General features: G+C 44.1%; 1 pseudogene; it reads right to left on the bottom strand.

Moving 5' to 3' along the window:
• Nucleotides 1–3826: 3826 nt before the first annotated feature.
• Nucleotides 3827–6376, bottom strand: part of LOC119280650 — a 3769-nt pseudogene continuing 1219 nt past the window's right edge.

Genomic DNA, 6376 nt, shown 5'->3' with positions numbered 1-6376 from the left:
GGACGCCCGGACACTGACCAGTCACATCTCAAATAATGCAAACCACATCCGGATATCTCAAAGTAGAAACCTCAAATCCATATTATTACATGCAACGTAGCGATCTTTAAGCAGAGCTCGTCCGGTCGCTGTGGCCATATTCGGCAGCCGGCTGCGCTCCCCAGAGTGTTGGTTCGGACGCCGACAAGGTAGAGTAGGGCATGGGACACAAGACGACTCACGGGATTCAAGGCGCCGCCGTCTCCCATGCCCTACTCTTTCTCGTCGGATCTCCGAACCCGTTGGATGCCAGTGGACGTCAGATCGATGATGGATCCGTTCTGGGACAAGCCAGCGACATCCACTACAACGCGGTTGCGGATCCCGGAGTGGTGCATCATACGGGGCACCGGAGAATGCGACTCCGTCTCGGCGACATCCACCGCCGCAAGAACTGCCACCGCCTCCCGCGCCGACTGCCCCGCATGGTAGGCACACCGCGCGATGGTTGCGTCGACGATGCCACGATGCTTCCATGACCTTGGCGTGCCGACGGAGGGGTTGCGCGTCCGCCACCGCGTTCGGACGCCAGACGGTCCGCACCGCCTCCAGTGACGCAGCAAAGGCTACCCTAGCGCCAGATTTATGCGCCATTTGGGCGGACGCAACAGATTCCTGACGGAAGGAGTCCGAGCGCTATCGCGCACGGGCCTCGTCCCGGGAGCGGCGGGGCGCAAGCCGGACGACCATCTCCTCCTCGGGGCCACGTGGGATGTACTCGGGGTCGACGGTCTGGAGGTGAAGGATTCGGATGCGCTGCCCACCATGCCGGAGACGAGTTTGGGTGGCGGAGGGGAGTGGAGTAAATTGGCTATGGTTTGGTCCGGCAAGCGGATGGGAAGGAATATATGTGGGGGTCGGGTGGGTCAACGTGTGTCGGGTCCGACGTGACAGGCGTGCCCTGGTGGCCTCATATCCGTCCCATATTTGGGCTGCATATGAGGGTCGTTTGAGACCATTTGAGGCGCCCGACTGGGTCGAAATTTTGTGATCGGGCGAGCTGCCAGGGTGTTTGAGGAGGGTTTGGGGTGCCCGGCTGTAGATGCTCTAACCAGCCACTTAAACATAGTTTTTCAAGTAACCGCGTATTCTCACGTGCTAGCTTGGTAATGATTCAAAAATATTGATAGATTTAGGGTTAATATTTTATGGTCAGGGCGTGTGCAATTACCTATTGGGACATATCATGACTTCATGGAACTAGTCTTTTTCATAGGGATATGTTTTAGATAATTATATGTTAACTTCAAAATTTGATTTATCAAGTATCATACATGAAGAGGTTTTCGATTAATAGAGCAAGCAGTGAAAATGAAAATTCAACAAAAAAATGTAATGATATGCAACCGGAAACAGAAGCAGAGCTATATTTTTATGGTAATTAATTTGGATTACTATACTTTTGCTTGCAACATGAAGTTTGGTTCTATGCATGTTGGTTCCATGACTTTTGATGTGCTCACAACTTTATTTTGGTCTATGAGGCCGAATACTGATATATTATTATTAGTTCATACATTTGTATGATTACTATGTTTATATATTTCACTTCACTATTAATTGGATTATTGTTTGGAAATTTAAGGCTATTTTATATGTTGCGTATTCTAACACGAAAGTCCCCTTCTACTCCCAAGGTGAGCTCGGGATGAACAGTAAATTCCAAAAAAGTAAAAAAAAATCTGATTTTTCGGTGCAAACTTTGACAAATGTTCTCGGTGCTTGCAAATTTTCACCCCGAAATAGCATTCATGGAAGTCATAGCAAAAAGAAAAAAGAAAGAAAAACAACACTCCAAAATGCTTTCGAAAATAGCATTTTTTGGAGTATTGATCTTGTTTTTTTACCACGACTTCCATGAATATTATATCTGTTGAAATATATTGCCCGCCTTCCTCCATCAGTTCGGACTTTTGGATGAGTTGGCTGGTGCATGAATTCAATATGGTATCCGAGCCAAGCCAATGCAGTATTAAATAAAACGATTCTGCGGCCTACATTGATCCCACGTCTAAGGACTAAAATAGCATATATTGCCCGTCTCCCTTCATCAGTTCGGACTTTTGAATGAGTTGGCTGGTGCATGAATTTAATAATATTGGGATGAAAACATGCAAGCACTGAGAGCATTTGTGAAAGTTTGCCCCACTTATTTTTCAGAATTTTGTGATTTCTTTTTGCTACTTTTTTCAATTTTGCTGCTCATTAGGGAGCATATGAGCTCGGGCTAGATACTCCGCTTCCATTCAAACACCCTATTCCGATTTAAAGATTAGGCACTTAGCGTCATGTTTTCCCAACCTTCACAAAAGTTGTGACTACGCTACTGGCACCGTGGAAGGGTGTCACGCTACCAAGATAAACGCAAAAAAAAAAAATAAAAAAAAATCCTACACCTACGGTGAACCTATGTAAATTTTACAAATCTTTAGAAAGTAAAATCAAATCACTACTGCAACGCTGCAGATGTCGAGTTTCCAAGGTTCCCCGAGTTCCTTTTATCAGGAGCTCGGCAGTGTAAGGTGGCTGCCGAGTTTCCAGGCAATTGAACTCTGTAGTGCCACATAACTCGGCAAATATCAATGTGTGTCCAGTGCCCGTAAAAAGGGACTTGATGACAAGGAGAAACTCGACAAGGAGAAACTAGATAGTTCGGCGTTTCCAAATAGAGAAGAAACGTCACGGCTTGTGACGTTGCCAAAAGGGTCATATCGTGAAATAGTTTTGCGTGGAGTTCATTTTGTGCGAAAGTTTTCTAAAAGGGTTAAAATAGTGAAAAGAGCCATGCCCTAACAGGTGGGCCCCACCAACAACTAGGCGACAGAGATGTGAGGGGTCACGTCGATGCCGAGCTCCCGTGGAAAAAAACTCGGCAAAGACCTGGCAGGTGGGCCCACGGGAGACGTGGCAATGTCTATTGGACGGTTGGGATTCCTATGCCGAGTTCCGAGCTCAGCAAAGCACTGACCTTTAGTCTACCCCGCACATATAAGCATGGGCGCACATCTCCCTCCTCCGCCTCACGTCGAAAAAGTTATACTTTCTCTATTCCCTTATACAAGGCCACAAACTCAAATTACAGATACCTAGGTAAAATTTAATGACTACTTTGCAAGCCAACTTTTCTTTTTGTTAACTGAGACCATTAATACGCCCACATGCATGCAAGGAAGGAATGAGAAGGAAGTAGCACATTGTCATTATGACTACATGCATGTAAGTATTAAACAAATATTTCTTCGCTTGCTAAGCTACATGTCTGAATTCACTGCATTCCAACATTTGTCTGAATTTTTGTTACTGCATTCTATGGCCTGTCCGAATTCAACAGTTATAAATGGGGTTGAGCAAATGTACATTTACATGTTTTGGCCGACTACACAACCCAACCGCACAAAGTGCTGGGCATCCTCTATTCTGAATGAGCTACATCAGTAAGTACATTGGCACATAATTTTTTAGAGAATCTAATGTAAGTAATTGAGAGAGCATGTTATTTCATTTACAACTTTTGTTATTCCTCCAGGTGTTGAATGCATCTTTCTGTCATGATGCTTCAGTAATGTTCATCTCCCGTGGTAGCATGTTATTATCAGATGAGCTACCATGCAATTTTAATAGCCTTCTTGGCAGCAAAGAATTAAAGGTTGGATCAGATCTGACGAGGGCCGAGTAAAAAATCATTGTATATCGTTATGTTCTGAGATCGATATGTGCAGGAGAGGGGCTTTACTTGCACTTGGTTTGTCATAACCATGCGTATCAGCTCCATGAATGGCATGGTAGCTTATTCGGCGCCGGGAGGGCGTGTGCCGATGTACTCAAAACCGATGACGAGGAATGCTAGGCCTTGAATGAAGAGGTAGATGTAGTATCCTTTGTTTGCGTAAAGCACGTCATAGCAGCCACATATAATTATGCAGGTTCCAACAAAAATCTCTGAGCAGTTGTACCTGATAAAAGAACACACAAATCAGGCATTATTTGGCAAAACTAGAAAACGTTCAAATCGGTAGTTTATACAGAAAACCAAAGTAGTATATAGCATAATGTATTAACTTCGAGACAATAGACTCTGCTTACTTGTCCCATAATCGTGTTCGCCTCTTCTCGAGCTTTGGTACTAGGGGCGTCGATAGCTCGACATCTATCACTTGAACATCATTTAATCCTTCCATGGCTGGCTCTGTCTTATTGGTATCTCCCAATTTCTCAGTGACAACCCATTCATTGCCTCGTCTAGCGTCGAGTAGACCAGTTATTGTGGCTTTTATCCGGTGCAATGACATCACATTATCAAAGAGGACCCAGAGGATCACCAGATGAAATGAACTGAAAGAGTGGCTTTCTGATGTTAACTGAATGTAATAAACATTACAACCCTCATTCGATCTTAGGGTGCGTGTTACCTTGGTGATCCAAGAGCCTTGCAGAGGGTGATAACAGTTGGAACATAGACCACGCCCCTGAGAGGTATCTGAATCTCAGGGAAGAAAACGGACACCGGGATCGCAAAGCAATAGTAGATGAATGTCACAATATGAGCAGTGATCTTCCCAACAAAGAAGAAGTCATACAACAGGTGGAGTTTGCTCCAAAACGACACTTTCTGCACAGAGTAAAATAAATTTCAGGCAACAAGATGGTGTGTGTGGTGATGCATCCTTACATATCAAATAAATACATACCTTGTTCTGTAGAATCTCTACCAACATTTTCTTGAACAGGTTTGCTGGTCCACATGACCACCTGTGTTGTTGAAATCAGTATGCCTTGAATGTGCTTGGGAGCTCACTCTTGACCTAACCATGCACAAGTCCGAGCATCCTTAGGTTTGTGTCTCTATGGGTTTGATTATTTCTGACAGAAAAGCAACTAAATAAAAGAGCATTGTTTTTGGCTTACTTTGACGGCGCCAACATACACGAACTTCAAGCCCAGCAGTGCCGTGCAAACAGCCAGGTCCATGTCCTCCACCGTCATCCGTTCCTTCCACCCCCCGGCATCATTGATCGCCGAGATCCTCCAAACACCGGCTGTCCCTGGAAGTTGCAAATATCCCAAACAAACCACTCACTCAACATGTTCATTTGGATACTTGAGCTATATATATAAGATATGGCTGTGTGCATGACAATGATGCAGAGGCCTGGGTTTAACCCTTTTTTAAAGGGGTCTATGATGAAACCGAGTTTACGTACCATTGAAGCCAAAAAATGAGTACACTATAGATCCAGCCTCTTGTTCAAACTTGAAATGGTAGTCCAGTGACATCTCCTGGAATCTTGTCAACAAACACTCATCCGAATTAACTGCACAACAAAGAGTACAAAATAAGCTTTAGATCCTGCTTATAAAATCATAAACAGTAGTATTAGAACATAGTGCACGAGGGCTGGCTAACCGAATTTCCAACGAGTCTGGACGAGGGCGATGTCGGGGTTGTGCACGAGGAATGGGACGGTCCTCAGGAGGAAATCAGACTCTGGCTGGAAGTCAGCGTCGAACATGGCGATGAACTCGCACTCCCGCACGTAGTCGCGCATCAACCCTTCCTTGAGCGCGCCGGCCTTGTACCCCTTGCGGTTTTGTCTGACCTCGTACCTGATGTTCACGCCCTTGCTCTTCCATCTTTGGCACTCGATCTTCACCAAGTCCTGATAAAAATGAAACATAAAGTACAATCAATTTTTTCCTGGCAAAATTGTGCTGTTGGGTAACCTATTATCCAAAACTCCGCGGCAAAAAACACGGAGCATGCCTTTCGAAACTGCATCTACCACTGACTATTTGTCTCAAACAATAGCATCTTCTCTGTAAAAAACCAAGGGTGTAACTAGCTCTCGGAATTAACCAAGTCTCATTCAACTCCTACACCATCTGAATTTACATGAAGATCTTAAGAATTGTTTTTGGCTAATTTTCATTGTAGAACGGGCTAGTCTTGATGATGAAACTAACCATGTCAACGCCAGCATCAAGAGTGTAGTGCTCGTGATTATTATATTCGGAAACGAGTCCTCCAACATAGTACTACCCTCTTCTTTCAAGATAATAGAAGTCCTAGATTTGTTGTAAGTCAAACTTGCTTAACTTTTACCAAATCATAGAAAAATGTGCTAAAATCTAGTACAACAGTAAATGTGCATCACAGGAAAATAAATTTCATAAAGAATCACATGAGACTAATTTGATGCTCTAGACGTTAATGATTTTTTCTATCAACTTAGTAGTCGAACTTAAATAAGTTTGATTCTTGATAAATCCAGAACTTGAATTATTTTAGAACGGAGGTAGCACTATTCGGCAATATTGGAATGTGGCACCGTGAACTTGA

This window comes from Triticum dicoccoides, chromosome 3B (assembly GCF_002162155.2).
Source record: "Triticum dicoccoides isolate Atlit2015 ecotype Zavitan chromosome 3B, WEW_v2.0, whole genome shotgun sequence".
Taxonomy (NCBI): Eukaryota; Viridiplantae; Streptophyta; class Magnoliopsida; order Poales; family Poaceae; genus Triticum; species Triticum dicoccoides.
This window is presented reverse-complemented; position numbering and strand designations above follow the sequence as displayed.